This window comes from Arachis hypogaea, chromosome 2 (assembly GCF_003086295.3).
Source record: "Arachis hypogaea cultivar Tifrunner chromosome 2, arahy.Tifrunner.gnm2.J5K5, whole genome shotgun sequence".
Taxonomy (NCBI): domain Eukaryota; kingdom Viridiplantae; phylum Streptophyta; class Magnoliopsida; order Fabales; family Fabaceae; genus Arachis; species Arachis hypogaea.
This window is the reverse complement of record NC_092037.1, coordinates 85,889,703-85,911,043: the sequence shown is the minus strand read 5'-3', so window position 1 is coordinate 85,911,043 and position 21,341 is coordinate 85,889,703. Positions and strand designations below refer to the sequence as shown.

Here is a 21,341-nt window from a genome sequence, read left to right as displayed (position 1 = left end):
AAGCTTAGAGTGGAAGTCCAAACCTTCAGACAGAAGGAAGGAGAATCCCTCTATGAAGCTTGGGAAAGATACAAACAATTAATCAGAAAGTGTCCATCTGATATGCTTTCTAAATGGAGCATCATAGGTATTTTCTATGATGGTCTGTCTGAACTATCCAAAATGTCTTTGGATAGCTCTGCTGGAGGATCTCTTCATCTGAAGAAGACGCCTACAGAAGCTCAAGAGCTGATTGAAATGGTTGCAAATAACCAATTCATGTACACTTCTTAAAGGAATCCTGTGAACAATGGGACTAGTCAGAAGAAAGGAGTTCTTGAGATTGACACTCTGAATGCCATATTGGCTCAGAATAAAATATTGACTCAACAAGTCAATATGATTTCTCAAAGTCTGTCTGGAATGCAAAATGCACCAAGCAGTACTAAGGAAGCTTCATCTGAGGAAGAAGCTTATGATCCTGAGAACCCTTCAATGGAAGAGGTGAATTACCTGGGAGAACCCTATGAAAACACCTATAATCCTTCATGGAGAAATCATCCAAATTTTTCATGGAAGGATCAACAGAGACCTCAACAAGGTTTCAACAATAATAATGGTGGAAGAAACAGGTTTAGCAATAGCAAGCCTTTTCCATCATCTTCTCAGCAACAGACAGAGAGTTCTAAGCAGAATAACTCTGACTTAGCAACCATGGTCTCTGATCTGATCAAAACCACTCAAAGTCTCATGACTGAAACAAGATCCTCCATTAGAAATTTGGAGGCACAAGTGGGTCAGCTGAGCAAGAAAATTACTGAACTCCCTCCTAGTACTCTCCCAAGCAATACAGAAGAAAATCCAAAAGGAGAGTGCAAGGCCATCAACATGGCCGAATTTTGGGAGGAAGAAGAGGCAGTGAACGCCACTGAGGAAGACCTCAATGGACGTCCACTGGCCTCCAATGAGTTCCCCAATGAGGAACCATGGGAATCTGAGGCTCAAAATGAGACCATAGAGATTCCATTGGACTTACTTCTGCCATTCATGAGCTCTGATGAGTATTCTTCCTCTGAAGAGGATGAATATGTCACTGAAGAGCAAGTTGCCAAATACCTTGGAGCAATCATGAAGCTGAATGACAAGTTATTTGGAAATGAGACTTGGGAGGATGAACCCCCTTTGCTCACCAAAGAACTGGATGACTTGTCTAGGCAGAAACTGCCTCAAAAGAGACAGGATCCTGGGAAGTTTTCAATACCTTGTACCATAGGTACCATGACCTTCAAGAAGGCCTTGTGTGACTTAGGGTCAAGTGTAAACCTCATGCCTCTCTCTGTAATGGAGAAGCTAGGGATCTTTGAGGTGCAAGCTGCAAAAATCTCACTAGAGATGGCAGACAACTCAAGAAAACAAGCCCATGGACTTGTAGAGGATGTTTTGGTAAAAGTTGAAGACCATTACATCCCTACTGATTTCATAGTCCTAGAGACTGGGAAGTGCATGGATGAATCCATCATCCTTGGCAGACCCTTCCTAGCCACAGCAAAGGCTGTGATTGATGTTGATAGAGGAGAGTTGATCATTCAAGTGAATGAAGAATCCTTGGTGTTTAAGGCCCAAGGATATCCCTCTATCATCATGGAGAGGAAGCATAAAGAGCTTCTCTCAAAACAGAGCCAAACAGAGCCCCCACAGTCAAATTCTAAGTTTGGTGTTGGGAGGCCACAACCAAACTCTAAGTTTGGTGTTGAACCCCCACATTCAAACTCTAAGTTTGGTGTTGGGAGGTTCCAACATAGCTCTGAGCATTTCTGAGGCTCCATGAGAATCCTCTGTCAAGCTAATGACATTAAAGAAGCGCTTGTTGGGAGGCAACCCAATGTTTTATAATTAACTATTTTCTTTTGTTATTTTATGTTTTTTGTAGGTTGATGGTCATGAGAAGTCACAAAATCAATGAAAAAAACAAAAACAGAATGAAAAACAGGAAGAAAAATAGCACACCCTGGAGGACGCACCTACTGGCGTTTAAACGCCAGTAAGGTTAGCTGTTGGGCGTTTAACGCCCAGTCTGGCACCATTCTGGGCGTTTAACGCCAGAAAGGGGCACCAGACTGGCGTTAAACGCCAGAAAAGGGCAAGCTCCTGGCATTAAACGCCAGAAATGGGCACCAGCCCGGCGTTTAACGCCAGAAATGGCTAAAAACGCAATTTTGCTTGCCATTTGGTGCAGGGATGACTTTTTCTTGACACCTCAGATTTGTGGACCCCACAGGATCCCCACCTATCCCACCACTCTCTCTTTTCTTCCCCCACTCACCAATCACCTCAACACCTCTTCCCCAAACACCCTTCACCTATCAAATCCCATCTTTCTCTTCACCACTCACATCCATCCTTCATAAAACCCCACCTACCCCACCATTCAAATTCAAACCACTTCCCCACCCAAACCCACCCTCACTTGGCCGAAAATCACCCTTCCCCTCTCCTATATAAACCCATCTTCACTCCTTCATTTTCACACAACCTAAACCCCACTTCTCCCCCTTTTTGGCCGAACACAAAGCCATTCCCTTCTTCCTCATTTCTTCTTCTTCTACTCTCTTCTTTGCTCTTTTGCTCGAGGACGAGCAAACCTTTTAAGTTTGGTGTGGTAAAAGCATTGCTTTTTGTTTTTCCATAACCATTTATGGCATCCAAGGCCGGAGAAACCTCTAGAAAGAGGAAAGGGAAGGCAAAAGCTTCCACCTCCAAGTCATGGGAGATGGAGAGATTCATCTCAAGGGTGCATCAAGACCACTTCTATGAAGTTGTGGCCTTGAAGAAGGTGATCCCCGAGGTCCCTTTTTCACTCAAAAAGAGTGAATATCCGGAGATCCGACATGAGATCCGAAGAAGAGGTTGGGAAGTTCTTACCAACCCCATTCAACAAGTCGGAATCTTAATGGTTCAAGAGTTCTATGCCAATGCATGGATCACCAAGAACCATGATCAAAGTGTGAACCCGGATCCAAAGAATTATCTTACTATGGTTCGGGGGAAATACTTGGATTTTAGTCCAGAAAGTGTAAGGTTGGCATTCAATTTGCCCATGATGCAAGGAGATGAACATCCTTACACTAGAAGGGTCAACTTTGATCAAAGGTTGGACCAAGTCCTCACAGTCATATGTGAAGAGGGCGCCCAATGGAAGAGAGATTCAAGAGGGAAGCCGGTTCAATTGAGAAGGCATGACCTCAAGCCCGTGGCTAAAGGATGGTTGGAGTTTATTCAACGCTCAATCATTCCCACTAGCAACCGGTCCGAAGTTACTATAGACCGGGCTATCATGATTCATAGCATCATGATTGGAGAAGAAATAGAAGTTCATGAGGTTATAGCTCAAGAACTCTATATAAGGTGGCGGACAAGTCCTCTACCTTGGCAAGGTTAGCCTTCCCTCATCTCATTTGTCACCTCTGTTATTCAGTTGGAGTTGACATAGAGGGAGACATCCCCATTGATGAGGACAAGCCCATCACTAAGAAGAGGATGGAGCACACAAGAGACTCCACTCATCATGAGATCCCTGAGATTCCTCAAGGGATGCACTTTCCTCCACAAAACTATTGGGAGCAACTAAACACCTCCCTAGGAGAATTGAGTTCCAACATGGGACAACTAAGGGTGGAGCATCAAGAACACTCCATCATCCTCCATGAAATTAGAGAAGATCAAAGAATCATGAGAGAGGAGCAACAAAGACAAGGAAGAGACATTGAGGAGCTCAAGCACTCCATAGGACCTTCAAGAGGAAGAAAGAGTCGCCATCACTAAGGTGGACCCGTTCTTTAATCTCCTTGTTCTTTATTTTCTGTTTTTCGAATTTTAGTGCTTATGTTTGTCTATGTTTGTTTCTTGTGATCATTAGTGTCTTAGTGTCTATGCCTTAAAGTTATGAATGTCCTATGAATCCATCACCTTTCTTAAATAAAAATAAAAAATTGTTCTTAATTGAAAAAAGAGAAGAATTGCATGAATTTTAAATTTTATAACAGTTTAATTATTTTGATGTGGTGGCAATACTTTTGTTTTCTGAATGTATGCTTAAACAGTGCATATGTCTTTTGAATTTGTGGTTCATGAATGTTGGCTCTTGAAAGAATGATGAAAAAGGAGACATGTTACTGAGGATCTGAAAAATCATAAAAATGATTCTTGAAGCAAGAAAAAGCAATGAAAAAAAAAAGAGAAGAAGAAAATTTCGAAAAAAAAGGGGAGAAAAGAAAACGAAAAAAGAAAAGAGAAAAAGGAAAATAAAGTTGTGATCCAAGGCAAAAAGAGTGTGCTTAAGAACCCTGGATACCTCTAATTAGGGACTCTAGCAAAGCTGAGTCACAATCTGAAAAGGTTCACCCAATTATGTGTCTGTGGCATGTATGTATCCGGTGGTAATACTGGAAAACAGAGTGCTTTGGGCCACGGCCAAGACTCAATAAATAGCTATGTTCAAGAATCATCATACTTAACTAGGAGAATCAATAACACTATCTGGATTCTGAGTTCCTAGAGAAGCCAATTATTCTGAATTTCAAAGGATAGAGTGAGATGCCAAAACTGTTCAGAGGCAAAAAGCTAAAAGCCCCGCTCATCTAATTAATACTGATCTTCATAGATGTTTTTGGAATTCATTGCATATTCTATTCTTTTTATCTTATTTGATTTTCAGTTGCTTGAGGACAAGCAACAATTTAAGTTTGGTGTTGTGATGAGCGGATAATTTATACGCTTTTTGGCATTGTTTTTAGTATGTTTTTAGTATGATCTAGTTAGTTTTTAGTATATTTTTATTAGTTTTTAGTTAAAATTCACTTTTTTGGACTTTACTATGAGTTTGTGTGTTTTTCTGTGATTTCAGGTATTTTCTGGCTGAAATTGAGGGACCTGAGCAAAAATCTGATTCAGAGACCAAAAAAGGACTGCAGATGCTGTTGGATTCTGACCTCCCTGCACTCGAAGTGGATTTTCTGGAGCTAAAGAAGCCCAATTGGCGCGCTCTCAACGGCGTTGGAAAGTAGACATCCTGGGCTTTCCAGCAATATATGATAGTCCATACTTTGCCCAAGATTTGATGGCCCAAACCGGCGTTCAAAGTCACCCTCAGGAATTCCAGCGTTAAACGCCGGAACTGGCACCAAAATGGGAGTTAAACGCCCAAACTGGCATAAAAGCTGGCGTTTAACTCCAAGAAGAGTCTCTACACGAAAATGCTTCATTGCTCAGCCCAAGCACACACCAAGTGGGTCCGGAAGTGGATTTTTATGTCTTTTACTCATCTCTGTACACCCTAGGCTACTAGTTTTCTATAAGTAGGACCTTTTACTATTGTATTATAATCTTTTGATCACTTTAGATCTCTAGATCATCTTTGGACATCTAGTTCTTAGATCATTGGGAGGCTGGCCATTCGGCCATGCCTAGACCTTGTTCTTATGTATTTTCAACGGTGGAGTTTCTACACACCATAGATTAAGGTGTGGAGCTCTGCTGTACCTCGAGTATTAATGCAATTACTATTGTTCTTCTATTCAATTCCGCTTGTTCTTGTTCTAAGATATCACTTGTTCTTCAACTTGATGAATGTGATGATCCGTGACACTCATCATCATTCTCACCTATGAACGTGTGACTGACAACCACCTCCGTTCTACCTTCGATTGGGTGAATATCTCTTGGATTCCTGATACACGATGCATGGTTGATCGCCTGACAACCGAGTGCTCGCCTGACAAACGAGCCAGCCATTCCGTGAGATCAGAGTCTTCGTGGTATAGGCTAGAACTTATGGCGGCATTCAAGAGAATCCGGAAGGTCTAACCTTGTCTGTGGTATTCTGAGTAGGATTCAATGACTGAATGACTGTGACGTGCTTCAAACTCCTGAGGGCGGGGCGTTAGTGACAGACGCAAAAGAATCACTGGATTCTATTCCGGCCTGATTGAGAACCGACAGATGGATAGCCGTGCCGTGACAGGGTGCGTTGAACATTTCCACTGAGAGGATGGGAGGTAGCCACTGACAACGGTGAAACCCTTGCTTAAGCTTGCCATGGAAAGGAGTAAGAAGGATTGGATGAAGACAGTGGGAAAGCAGAGAGACGGAAGGGAAGGCATCTTCATACGCTTATCTGAAGTTCCTACCAATGAATTACATAAGTATCTCTATCTTTATCTTTATGTTTTATGCGTTTATCACCATACCCATTTGAGTTTGCCTGACTGAGATTTACAAGGTGACCATAGCTTGCTTCATACCAACAATCTTTGTGGGATCGACCCTTACTCGCGTAAGGTTTATTACTTGGACGACCCAGTACACTTGCTGGTTAGTTGTGCGAAGTTGTGTTTATGCCATGGTATTGAACACCAAGTTTTTGGATTCATTACCGGGGATTATTTGAGTTGTGAAAAGTATTGATCACAATTTCGCGCTACCAGTGACCGGGCACGTATAAATTCCCGGGTATGGATAACCCCCATTGAGTGATTTATATGATGATTGAATGTGAACTCTATGCATAGACTTTTGGGGATGCGCAACGGGGGACAGTCTAAGGTTTTCAGACTTGTCGGGTTGGCTGGATAACCAACAGATGGCCCCATCAGCCATAGGATAGGCATGCATCATATGCATTTGTTTGTTTTGATTGCTATGCATTTCCTGGGTTTGCCTAATTGATATATATCACCTGTTATCTGTTATACTTGCTATTTGTACTATCTGCTCATTACTTGTGCGTGACCTTGTTTGGTCGCTTGTTTCTGTTGCATTGTGGATGATGGAGGGATGGAAGAAATGGAGAAATGGGTTGGTGTTAGATTAGGATTGAAATTGAGTAAGTTAGGTAGATTTAGAATACCTACCCCTGTTTATAGCTTCTAACTAGTAATTAAGTTGGATAATTGTATAACGGAGTTCTAGGATTACTTATGGCATTCTCAGGACCTTATTTATTATACGTGTGGCACTTTTACCATGCTGAGAACCTCCGGTTCTCATTCTATATTATATTGTTGTTTTTCAAATGTAGGTCGAGAGGCTCCTCGCTAGGCGTCTGGATCCTGGAAAGCGAAGTAGTCCTTGGGTGTATTTTGACTTTTGGCTGTATATATGTATATATACGTTTAGCTTACTCTTCAAGTAACTTATGTATGCTGCTCCTCTTAGAGGTTGAGGAAGAGATATGAGTTATTTTGATAATATAGTGTATTTTGGGATATTTTGAGAACACTTATGTATGTTTAGATGTATATATATATATATATATATATATATATATATATATATATATATCTCCGGCCAGCCTTAGCTTCGCAGGCTGAGTCAGGGGCTAGTTATGCTGCTTCCTTGGTTGTCCTTTATTCTTTTGCTTATCTTTGTCATGTTCCTATTAGGTTTTTTAGCACGCAAGTAATCCTTTCCTGAGCGTTACGCCTTTTTATTTTGCGATTTTGTTTTACCCGTTTTTCAAGACTCCTAATTAAATATCTTTTTCTTTATTATTATTATTATTATTATTATTATTATTATTATTATTATTATTATTATTATTATTATTATTATTATTATTATTATTATTCTTAGAGGCCGTAATACCTTACTATTTCAATCTTATGACTTAAGCATAATACTAAGGGTCCGATTGGGAAACACCAAAAAGCTATTTTTTTTTTCAACTTTTAACTTATAAAAAGTTACAATAATAGTGTTTGGTACAATTTTTTAGATAAACTTTTAACTTTTCAAAAAGTTATTTAAGAGCTTTTGAAGAAGTTAAAAAATGTGACTTCTCCTATTTTCAAAAGCTATTTTAAAACAAGGACTTCTATAATAACTTTCCATACACAAAATAACTTATTTAAAAATTATTATTAATAAAAGTCCTTATATTTTAAACTCCTTTTTTAAAAGAACTTATTTAAGAAGTTTAGCCAAACTGGCCCTAAGTATGGTAAGGTGTTACATACAACACACACATTTTATCACCTTAATTTATGATACATCTCTTTAAGAGGACATTTTTTTATTTTTGTATCTAAGACTCCTAAGATCATAAATCATGTGAATATTACTACTCTTGGTGGCACTACTCCTTGTCAAATATTGTCAAACACATGTTTCATTGTAGATTCACCATATGTTTTTTTCCACTGCAACGTCAGTAAATAATTTTGTAGTGTACTTTCCATCTGATCCAAATGTCCATGCCAAGCTGTCCTTGTAACCTACACAAAGAAATACACTATCTAAGATACTTTGTAATTCTATAATGTGTGTTTTTTCTCTCAATTTTTTTTCTACAATTAGAGGTTCCACACCTAGGTTGACCCTATCACACACCACCGTCATAGATCTTGCTCCCCTTCATGTTTGCTCCCCTTCTTCTTTAGAGTTTTGTCCCTAATTCACAAATCCTCCCAAAATCTTATCGTTCAACCATTTTCAACACACATTTCCTATTCAATCTTGCTTATTTCTCTCCGTATATCACTTTTATTTGCAATATTCACTATATTCTTCCAAATTTCATTCAAGCATTTGTCATCATAAGAAGTTCTTGTTCAAAATATTATTATTTTTTATTGTTTAGTATTTGATTTTTTTGTGCAATTAGATATAAAAGATAAAAGTATAATTGCACGATTAAAACAAACAAATGCTATATGAATAATTAATAAAAAATACTAGATGGCTAATAAAATTTATTGTTTAAGCTAGTAGTTAGTTATTAATATTTAAAAATGTATACTAAAGTATGTTGTTGAATTACTAAATTAAAAAAATTAAATTGATTACTAAAAATAATAAATTCTGATAATTCTTAAATATTTTTCGAAATTTATTTATGTGTAAGTACTTATTTGACGATTACAAATAGGTATTATTTAGGATGAGAATAATTTTAAAAATATACTGAAATATAACAATGCCAAAATTTATCTATTTCTGATAGTTATACAAATAATTTTATGATTGCTCGTATATAATATCATGTATTAAAGAATTGGTAAAAACGCTTAATAATTATATATGATAATGATGGCTACCAGTTGTGGTTCAATTTCATTTCATGCATAGATTTTTAACCCTAAGATATTTCATATACAATAATGCTAGGAAATCAACTCTCTATAAGCCAAGAATCAGCCAAATATTTTTAGATAAATCTAAAACTTCTACGTAGATGGTACTTATGCTAGGCATTAGGATATTTTTTCTACTAAGTATTAGAATGTTTCTTTTTCATATTAAATAGATGTTCTTTTATATATTTTTTAAATGATTTACAGCAGCTGTGGAGAAGAAGTGGGTTCCGTAGAGATTTTACCGTGATTCTAGCCAAGAATACCTCAACGTATCTCTTCACACTTGAATTTGGCATTAAAACTAATTAATAACAAATATTTTAATATATAAATAAATAAAATTAATTAAAATAATTATAAATAATTAAGTTATTTAATTTTTGGCTGATCACCTCTTAGTTCCATATACTTTTCCTATCATATAATATTATTTGAATCAAATCACAACATTTATTTATAGAGTAATGTCCAATTTAGTCTTCGAAACGTGAATTCACGTTCATCACTCAGGAAATTGTCATTTTAATGGTGATGATGTATATTATTAAATGTCAACTTGGCATTCCAGCTATATACAAATATAGACAAAGGTTAAATCTGGCTCAAATTAATCTCTTAATTTGTTTTATAATACCCAAATTAATCCATCTTAAATTATAAAACCAAAACCCTCATTCATCCTAGTTTTCATCATCTCTTTTCTTTTGTTCTCCGTATTCTCTTTCCTAATTCATCTTCTCTTTCCCAATTCATCTTTTGAATATCCATCACCATTAATAATGGTTCCCACAAAAAAAACTCAAAGAAATCTTCTCCTTATGAATTATCTATTTTTTTGTGCATGTAGATCTGGTGAATAATTTGGGATCATTTGCGAGGTTTGAGACGAAGGGATTTATGGAGATGCTACAAGCCGGTGGTGACGTCGGTATGATTGAGTAGTTCGGTGTTGGGTTTTATTCTGTGCACTTAGTTACTGAGAAGGTGATTGTGACAACCAAGCATAATGATGATGAGCAGTATATTTGGTAATCGTAAGCTGGTGGATCATTCACTGTGACTAGTGATACCAGTGGGAAGCAACTCAAAAGAGGAACCAAATACCTTTTTCCGTATGGAGGATCAGGTAAAGAACAACATATTTATTTGTGTACGAATTTATTTAGAAGCACAGTGAGGTATGTACATCAATTTGAATAACTGTTAATGCTTAGTTTTTAGAGTTTAGAGAAAACTTTTATAATGTTTCAGGAATTTTTTTAATTGAAAGTTGATTTAATTTGAGCTTACAACATGAGATAATAGCTGAGTGATTGATATTATTTTTATTTTTAACAACTGGAGTACTTGATAAAGAGGAGGATTAAGGATCTTGTAAAGAAGCACTCAAAATTCATTTGGTATTTTAATTATCTGAAAAGATTATTGAAAAAGAAATCAGTGATGATGAAAACGATGAATCAAAGAAGAAGAAGGTGATGCCAAAGAAGTTGCTGAAGAGAAGAAAAAGGACTCCTAGAAGATAAAGAAGATTAAGGAGGTTTCTCATGCAATTGGTAAACAAAAGATAAATGGGAGAGGAAAAGACAAATAACATAACAGAAGAGATGATGAAAATTAGGGACAAAAGAGAGTTAAGGTGTTATAGTTCAAAATGGACTAATATGGGTATTAGAAAATAAATTTGGGGACCAATTTGACAACATTATAGCGTACAGCTGGAATGCCAAGCTGACACTTAAAATATACATGAGCCTGTTAAGACGACAGTTCACTTCACTTAGGGATGAACGTGGATTCACGTTTCTCAAATTAAAATATGTAGTTGGTCATTTATAAAATTCGAAAATTTAATTGATATGCGATTTAAATTTTAAAGATCAAATTGGACATTTAGTCTTTATTTATGTCTGTATAAAGCTAATATTAATATTGTCATATAATGAGAAGTTGACAACTTGACATAATTTTACCACATAAGCATTATTATATAGGTATCAATCCTTGCCTTACATTACTATCCAAGTTTGTTTTCTATCTATAATGTCTATATAAATCATTACAATTGTATTCATTTTTTTCACTAATTATAATGAGTGATACTACGTGTATAAGTCTTTATGTAACTGATTCGTCTGAACACAGGGTAGGCCGAGTTTAAGCGCTTCCGAGTAAGTCGTCGACTGAGAGGAATAGCTTTACGTCGGCCAAGATCAAACATCGCGGTGGGAATACCTGCAAAAGATACTCCGACGCTCAAGTTAGTGATAATCTCGAGAGAGAAAGAATAATTAAGTGAGAGTGAATAAGTGAATATGAAAACTGGTAGTGGAACCTGGTTTTAGCCGAGAGTATTAGTTCGGCTTTATAGGGATTGTTTTACTGTTTTCATGTGGATAAGTCCTAGTTTGTAGGTTGGTTGGGATATTCTGTTTTCATGTGATTAGGTTGAGCACGTTTCCTATTTTCAAATGAGTGAGACCGTTATTGTCTGCTATCGTGCCGAGTATATCGGTCTGACGACATCATCGGCTCATGTGCCGAGCTTTTTGCGTGACCGAGGATAAGGGTGACGTATCAGTAACCAAGTTCAACTAAATTGGTTCAAAGTCCAGCGAAAAAAATGCATGCATATGTTACTATTCTTTTTTTTGTACTTTTTGTAGCACACAAATTTTCAAAGCATAACACACAAAATTTTGTACATAACACAAACTTATCGATATAGAATACAAATTTTTACGCATAGCACACATATTTTTGCACATAGCACAAATTTTTTTTGCTAATATATTTTATTAGTTGGGTGAGTCACTGTTTTGGGTATGTAGTCCTACAAAAAATTTTATGCTGCACATAAAAAATTTATGCTATGCAACAAGATTTTTGTGTTGTTTATAAAAATTTATGTGTTGTGCATATTTCATTGGTTGAGTGTCAATGTTAAAAAATTTTGTGTTGTATAGTAAAATTTGTGTGCTGTGCACCAAAATTTATATGTTGTGCATCAAAATTTCTGTGCTCTAATTTTCTAAATATTTATAAGAGAAGAAGATGAACACGATGAGAATGATGATAATGATAATAAAAGAGGATGAGGAGGAAAAAAGAGAAAAAAAATTAAACAACAACATCAAGAAGAAGAAGAGCAGTGGTGATAGTGACAATGACGACGGTGGTAACAGTAGCGATGATCGTTAAAGGAAAGAGAAGCGGTGCGCAAATAAATTTTTATTTTAAATAACATGGTTAAACTTGGTTACTCAAAAAATTTGGATACCTAGAATTTTTGAATTATAATTACTAATTCCCACTAATTACCATCATTAACTACACATAATATATTCTTTCTCTTTCACTCATTTTCAAATCATTTTCATTAAATTCATTCTCTTATTCTTTTTTTAATAGTTGTTACAGTAAGATCTCGACCCTAATAAAAGGAGAAGGAGTTTCAGTACGAATAGCAGAAATAAAAATAACAACAAAATATACATAACACACATTTGCTATTAGATTTTTATTTTTACCTACCTTATCATACAAACTAAAATACCAAACACTAACTATATAATAATTCCTTTAGCATTACCATCAAAATTATTCTGAATTAAAATTTTATTACTATTTACCACATATAAAAAATGCTGTTATTCACTTCTAACACATTTAGAATATTTTTTGATTTTGTAATATCTCTCCACCTTTAAATGAAAATCGAAGTAGTCTAATTTATAGAATAAAATGGTTGAATTTATTTCTCTTAAAGTTAAGCTTCCATTGAGCTTTGGATGATCCTGATTGCCAATCTAGGAAGTATTATTCTATTGTTTTAAAAATCAAGGGCACCACCTGCTAGTACTTCTTCTAACACGCACTCTGAACTATAATTTTCAACCTATCCACCATTATCATTAACATCGATCCTATACATATAAACTCACATAATAAAATCACCATTTTACAATTATCATCAATTAGATATCTTCTAATAGAAAACTTTTGTTTCTTCTAGATAAATTCAGAATATATCCACCATGATCTAGTATAGTAAGTCAAGTCTATTATTTATCTCCACAATGCTTGTGTTTGTCAATTCTAAGGATCTTCAATTATTTTGCCTTTTTGAATCTTTATTCTATTTTCTCGAATGATTCAAAGTCTCTTCCCATGTTTCACTTCACTGAACCACTATTTTTTCAAAAATTCTTATATTCCTATTTTTCATGTAACTCGGCATCGAATTTGATGGTCCCAAAACGTTTAAATCCTTAAATGGTCTTATAACAAAACATATTTTTAAAATTTTTTAATAACTACTAAATTGTCCTTATTTAATTTTAATTATAAATTAATACTCTATATTATTTAATTATAAAATTTATTTTTATTTTATAAATTATTATTTTATCATTCATCTATCATGTTTATTAATAATCAAGAACAAAAACAATCACAAATTAAATTTTTCATTAACCGTAATAAATATTTTGGCAATCCTAATTAATTAGAATTTTATCCTTGATCCGTTACATCCATGAACGCCAGTGAAAATGTGTTCTTGAAAATTCAATCGATTGGACATATAACACAATCTATTGAATGTCTGGGTTTTTCAAAATTCAATCAATTGAAATTGCTACACAATCGATTGAATTTTGCAAGGCATGTGGGTTTTTTCTAATTCAATCGATTGTTCGTGTTCGATTGAAGTCATCAAAGCAATATGGATTTTCATAATTCAATCAATTGTTCGTGTTATCCAATCGATTTAAGTTTTCAAAGCTATATAAATTTTCACAATTCAATTGATTAGTTCTGTTACCCAATCGATTTACCTGTGCACTGCGTTATACGCCATTCATCTATCTTATCTTTAAAATTCTATCTTCAATTTTTAAGTTTTTATTTTAATTTAAATATTCTAATCTTATTTTTTCTTTAATATTAAGATTATAAATTAGTGAATAATCTATCATTAATTATTCAATCCTACCATTAAAATAGTTTATCTTGATTATCAATTGTTTGTTTCATGATGACCCTCACCACCATCTTCAGTCAAACTCGACTCTTCATCATCGCTTAATGAGTTTTTGTTTCTATTTCCCTTACCAAACTCAGCCATTGACATAGTCTAACCACACATGGTTTCCATTGTGAGTGAAAAATTCGAGGACTTCCCCGAAGACCCATGGCAAGGAAGATTTTGATTCTGGGTCATGGTATATGGCACATGCTGTGATTGGTGATGAAGCCGCATTGAAAAAGGAAAATCAAAACCACCAAAAGAAAATCCACCTTAAACCGTACCACCTTGTGGCAAATTCCCGTCCATTGCTTCACAAAAAAACCAGCCACCAGAATCAAACCAATGAACTCATTCCACCTTAAATCCTATAAATGTTGTTCATCAAACCTACAGATTAAAATCAACAATCCAATTTCAATGAAATCCACCAAGGTCCAAGCAAACCCTTTTCAATCCCACCTACAATCTTCTAGAATTTCAGCTAAAAACACACCACCTAAAATCCACCCCCATAAAAAAAAGGAGCCCTTTTCCAAAACACCATTTCATATACCAATATTTGCATCCAACAATAACTTAAATTTCATAAGCCAACACCAGTTCCACAAACACCTAGAAACAAAAATCAGAAGAAAATTGAATTAAAAAAAATTTACATGCCTTGTAAAATTCAATTGATTGTGTAACAATTTTAATCGATTGAATTTTGAAAAACTCAGACATTCAATCAATTGTGTTGTATGTTAATCGATTAAATTTAAGAAACACAATTTCACCGACGTTCACGGACATAACATATCAAGGATAAAATTCTAATTGATTAATGATTAGGATTGTCAAAATATTTATTACGATTAAGAGAAGATCTCATTCGTTATTATTTTTGTTCTTGATTATTAATAAAGTTGATAGATGAATGAGAAAATAATAATTTATAAAATAAAAATTATATTTTATAATTAAATAATATATGAAGAATTAATTTGTAATTAAAATGAAATGAGGACTATTTAGCCGTTATTAAAAAAAACTTAAAAAACATGTTTTGTTAGAAGATCATTTAGGGTGTGTTTGGCAAACGTGTTGGTGAAGAAAAAAGTGTGAAAGTTTCACTTTTACGTTTGAGAAAAAGCTAAAATTTGTAACTTCTGTGTTTCACGTTTATGGTTGCTGATTATTTTTAGAAAATTAAGTGGAAAATTTATTTCTTTTTTACTAATTTTACCCTTCATTTTTTTTTCTATAAAAAGGATACCAATAACTATAAGCTTCACAGTAGTTCTTTCTATTTTTTCATGGTTCTTCCTTCCAATTTTTTTTCATCAAAATCCTTCATATTTGTTTCAATCACTAGTAAATTGAATATTTTAATTTATTTTATTATTTTTAGTACTCATTTTTATATTTTAATTTTTAGTGTTACGATTTCCAGTGTTATATTTTTATATGAATTTTTTTATCATTTTCTATACTATTTTTTATATGTATATTTTTTATGAATTTTTTTTAATTTTTGTTTGACTTTGTTTATATAATTTTTTATTTAGTTTTTATTGTATTTTTTTCATATGATATATGTTGTTTATTTTATGAAATTTTTATTATTTTTTTTCTATTTTTTATATACTCTATCTTTATTTTATATTAATTTTTTTATTTTGACTTTGTAAAATTTGTCATTGTAATTATTATATACTACATTTTTTATCAAAATTTTGTATAATATAAACTATGATCCTATAAAAAAGGACAAAATAAATAAATAATTAATTATAAGTAACAATAGAACCATAAATAATAAAAATTTATAATTCAAAATAGTACTAAATTAAAGAGTACGGATAATACTAGAAAAATTATAGAATATTTTTTTGTTTAACATTATAAAATTTATAGTACTCTCTTTTATATTTTTTTATTGTATTTATTTATTTATATTATTTTTGTTAGGTTCTGTTATTGCATGTATATATAAAAAATAATTTAAATTAATGTCTTTTTTAATAATTTTTTATCTAAAAATAATTTTAAGTAGTATAATCCAAACAATATTTATTTTACTATAATCAATTTTAATATAAATATTGTTAAATATAAATCACATTAACTCAAACTTATTTTTTATCAAAATCAATTTTATAAAATCAATTTTATACGAACTCAAGGTTAATATCAGTCCCCTACCACACATCTTTTTAGAATCTTGTTTAAATACAGTCACTGACACATCTTCACATTCTTTATGACCATATCCTTTCTGATGAGATATCTAAATGTTACTTTTGCAATATCACTCTATGGTCCATTTGATTTTGGCATGTCCAGTTATTGGCTTATTTAACTAGTCCATTACATGACGTATTTTTCATGGCGATTTATCTTCACTTGAAAACTTCCACCGTATCATTATTTGAATAATCATACTGTTCATACCCTGGCCCAATAATAAAGGTTCAGGTCCAAAAGAAAGGCTTAGTCCAGAGGATTGAGCCTTACTACGCACCGACCTAGTATCAAGAAGTCGGTGCTGATCACGATTTGTCTTAAAGAAGTCGGGCACGAGATTAGCTGGCAGATAAACACTCATTCAAATGAGTAACTGCCCCTAAAATCTCTCTAACCGCTTCATCAAACCATATCTTAACCTCCCTAAGATAATGGGACGGTTAACACCCAAAAGATACGGCACTACTCTAACGGTGGTTATTGGCTCACCACTATAAATACGCTGACACCCCTCAGGTATCTCTAAGCCCAATACTCTCTAGACCTGCTCACACCATTGCTAACTTAGGCATCGGAGTGTCTTTGCAGGTACCAGCCCCATCTCCTCGTACAAACAAGTCGGACGGAGCCTCCCGAGTTGCAGATCCGTTCGGAGCCCTCCTCCTTCACACGTTTGGGCCAACCAATTTCATCCAGCCCATCAATCTCCGGTTACCCACCGTAACATTGGCGCCGTTGCCGGGGACCCGAGAGATCATCCATAGATGGCGGACAGATCCCACGAAGAAGGCCATGTGGAGACAGATTCTGAACAAGAGAATCTGAATATAGGCAATAACGATGTGGATTTCACCCTCCACCAGGAAATCGATAATCAACACAGGGAAGGCACCTCCGGAGTAAAAAACCCAAAGGTAAACTCCTCAGAAGAGCGCGAGTCAGAAAAAGAAGGACCACCCCATGTAACTGAGTTCATGGGATTAGTCCACAGCCGCCTGGAGCAGTTAGAGCAGGAGCGAGAGCGGCAAAAGGAAACTGAAAAGCGCCTAAAAGAGGAGATGGAACGACGAAAAGAGTTAGAAAGAAAACTCTTAAAGTTGGAATCCTCCCTCAAAAGTCGCAACTCCCGTGACGAACAAGAAGAGCCACCCTTAGGAGGGGAGGATCCCTTTAGTGAGGACATAATGAGGGCTAAAGTTCCGAGGAACTTCAAAAGCCCTAATATGGACCTCTACGACGGAACCACGGATCCAAAGCATCACCTGAGCAACTTCAAAAGTCAAATGTACCTAGCTGATGCCTCCGACGCTACGCGATGCAAAGCCTTCCCGACCACTCTATCGAAAGCAGCGATGAAGTGGTTCGATAGCCTCCCCCCAAGGTCGGTTACCAGTTTTGAAGACTTCTCAAGGAAGTTTTTGATGAGGTTCTCAATCCAGAAAGACAAGGTGAAACATGCACCGAGCCTCCTGGGAATAAAACAGGAGGTCGGAGAATCTTTACGAACCTATATGGAAAGGTTCAACAAAGCATGTTTGGAGATCCAAGACCTGCCCACAGAGGCAGTCATAATGGGATTAGTCAATAGACTTAGAGAAGGTCCCTTCTCGCAGTCCATATCTAAAAGACATCCCGTTTCTCTAAGTGATGTACAGGAAAGAGCCGAAAAGTACATCAACATGGAAGAAAACGCCAAATTAAGAGACCCGAGTTGGAGACCTGGGCCCCCTCCCTCAACAAAAGAGAGGGAAAGGGAAACCAAGAAAAAGGAAGAATTCGGTCTCGAAAGGCCAAGAAAATATCACTCTTATACTCCTCTGAAAGTTTCTATAGTGGATGTATACAGAGAGATTTGCAATACTGAGAGACTGCCACCCCCTAGACCCATTAAAAATAAAAAGGGGGGAGCCGCAGCGATTACTGCGAGTACCATAAAATATATGGTCACTCCACAGACGACTGCTACGACCTTAAAAATGTGATAGAAAAGCTGGCTAGAGAAGGTCGGCTTGATAGATATCTCATAGAAAGGTCGGACAGTCATGGAAAGAGAAAGCGAGATGATATGGATAGAAGAGACCCACCACCACAGACTCCAGAGAGACATATCCATATGATCTCAGGAGGGTTTGCGGGAAGGGGACTTACCAAATCCTCTCGCAAAAGACATCTCAAAAGAGTCTACCAGGTCGGAGAGGAGTCACCCGACCTTCCTACCATTTCATTTACAAAAGAAGATGGGCAAGGAATAATCCCTGGACACGATGATCCAGTAGTAATAACTATGATCCTGGCAAATGCCCATCTCCACAGAACCCTAGTAGACCAAGGAAGCTCGGCAGACATTCTCTTCAAGCCTGCTTTCGACAAGCTAGGGTTAGATGAGAAAGAGTTAAGGGCCTATCCCGACACCCTATACGGATTAGGGGACACGCCAATAAAACCACTAGGATTTTTGCCCCATCACACCACTTTTGGAAAAGGGGAAAATCAAAGACTCTGAGTATAGACTTCATAGTCGTTGACGTGGGGTCAGCATATAATGCTTTAATCGGCAGAGCTACCCTTAATCAGCTCGGAGCTGTGGTATCCACTCCCCACCTCTGCATGAAATTCCCGACCTCAGCGGGGATAGCAACGGTACGGGGAGACCAAAAATTGGCAAGGAAATGCTACAATGAAAGCCTAAATCTGAGAGGAAAGAACAGAGAAGTTCACACAATAGAGCTCGGCGGTACAAGAGCCAAAAAAGAGCTGCGACCACAACCGGGAGGAAAAACCGAGGAGATACAGGTCGGTAAAGAGGAAGGGAAAAACACTTATATAGGAGCCAACCTAGGGGAAACTCTAAAACAAGAGTTGGCTAAACTCCTAAGAGATAATTCCGACCTCTTCGCCTGGAAGGCCTCTGACATGCCTGGGATTGACTCCGAGCTCATGTCCCATAAGCTCTCGGTTTATCTAGGGTCCCGACCCGTACAACAAAGAAGACGCAAGCTCGACCCAGAACGAGCCCTAATAGTAGAAGAGCAAGTACATGCGCTCCTGGAAGCCGGCTTTATTAGAGAGGTCAAGTACCCAACATGGCTAGCCAATGTAGTGCTAGTCAAAAAACAGAATGGCAAATGGAGAATGTGTGTCGACTATACCGACCTAAATAAGGCATGTCCCAAGGACCCTTATCCCCTACCAAGTATTGATACCCTAGTGGATTCCAGCTCGGGGTACCAATACTTATCATTCATGGACGCCTACTCGGGATATAATCAAATCCCGATGTATGAGCCAGACCAGGAGAAAACATCATTCATCACACCCAGAGCTAACTTTTGCTACGTGGTCATGCCATTCGGATTGAAGAATGCAGGAGCCACATATCAAAGGCTGATGAATAAAGTGTTTTCCCCTCACCTGGGGAGCCTAATGGAAGTATACGTCGACAACATGCTAGTAAAAACCAAGAAGGAAGTCGACCTCTTGTCCGACCTCTCACAAGTCTTTGACACCATAAGGCTGCATGGGATGAGACTAAATCCCGCAAAGTGCGCCTTCGCGGTGGAGGCAGGAAAGTTTCTAAGGTTTATGCTAACACAAAGAGGGATTGAAGCCAATCCCGATAAGTGTAGAGCCATCCTAGAAATGAAAAGTCCGACTTGTTTGAGAGAAGTCCAGCAGCTCAATGGCCGACTTGCAGCCCTCTTTAGATTTCTGGCGGGATCGGCGCTAAAATCCCTTCCACTATTTTCCTTATTAAGAAAGGGATGCCAGTTCAAATGGACTCCTGAATGTGAGGAGGCGTTCCAGGAGTTCAAAAAGTTTTTAAGCCAACCTCCTATCCTAACCCGACCAGTACCAGGGAAAGACCTCGTTCTGTACTTATCCGTAGCAAACAGGGCTGTCTCGTTAGCCCTGATAAAAGAAGACGAGGTCGGACAACATCTAGTCTACTTTATCAGTAAAGTTCTACAAGGCCCTGAACTAAGGTACCACAAACTAGAAAAGTTTGCCTACTCCTTAGTAATAGCCTCACGAAGGCTACGACCTTACTTTCAAGCTCACACAATAAGAGTCCGTACGAACCAACCCATGAAGCAAATCCTCCAAAAGACGGATGTTGCAGGGAGAATGGTTCAATGGGCAATAGAGCTCTCCGAGTTCGATTTGAGATATGAAACTCGGACAGCAATTAAAGCCCAGTGCCTCGCCGACTTCGTGGCAGAATACGCAGGGGATCAAGAGGAAAAACCGACTACATGGGAACTCTATGTAGACGGATCCTCCAATAAAACGGGAAGCGGCGCAGGCATAATATTGGCAGATGAAAGAGGAACCCAGATAGAGGTTTCCTTAAAATTTGGATTTCCGGCTTCAAATAATCAGGCAGAATATGAAGCCTTGATCGCCGGACTAAAGTTGGCAGAAGAAGTCGGTGCTACAAAGGTGATGATATACAGCGACTCACAGGTGGTGACCTCCCAGATAAGTGGAGAATATCAGGCAAAGGACCCAAACATGAAGAGGTACTTGGACAAAACTCTGGAACACCTCGGGCATTTTGCAGAAACCGAGGTTAAACACATAACTCGGGACTTAAACAGCAGAGCAGATGCCCTATCCAAGTTAGCAAGTACCAAACCAGGAGGGAACAACAGAAGCCTGATTCAAGAAACCCTCCAGGAACCCTCAGTAGCAAAAATAGAAGACAAACAAGAGGTACTTGAGGTAGTTGGTCTAGACCTCGGATGGATGAACCCCCTAGTCGAATACATGAAATTCGACGTCCTCCCTAAAGAGGAAAAGGAAGCTAAAAAGATCCGAAGGGAAGCACAACACTACACATTGGTGAGAAATATCCTCTACAGAAGGGGGATATCAACACCGTTGTTAAAATGCGTACCGACCTCAAGAACCGCCGAGGTATTGGAGGAAGTACATAGTGGGATCTGCGGAAACCATCTCGGAGCAAGGTCACT

At 36.8% G+C, this 21,341-nt stretch overlaps 1 long non-coding RNA gene and 1 other non-coding gene across 2 annotated transcripts; one reads left to right on the top strand and one right to left on the bottom strand.

The window, feature by feature from the left end:
- On the bottom strand, positions 1-108 carry LOC112763049 (small nucleolar RNA R71). The gene has a single exon (XR_003182811.1). It is a non-coding gene; the product is annotated as a small nucleolar RNA R71 (small nucleolar RNA).
- A 9,593-nt stretch (positions 109-9,701) lies between these two features.
- On the top strand, positions 9,702-11,535 carry LOC140179667 (uncharacterized). Its single transcript, XR_011873424.1, has 2 exons — positions 9,702-10,236; positions 11,256-11,535. It is a non-coding gene; the product is annotated as an uncharacterized lncRNA (long non-coding RNA).
- Positions 11,536-21,341: the final 9,806 nt, after the last annotated feature.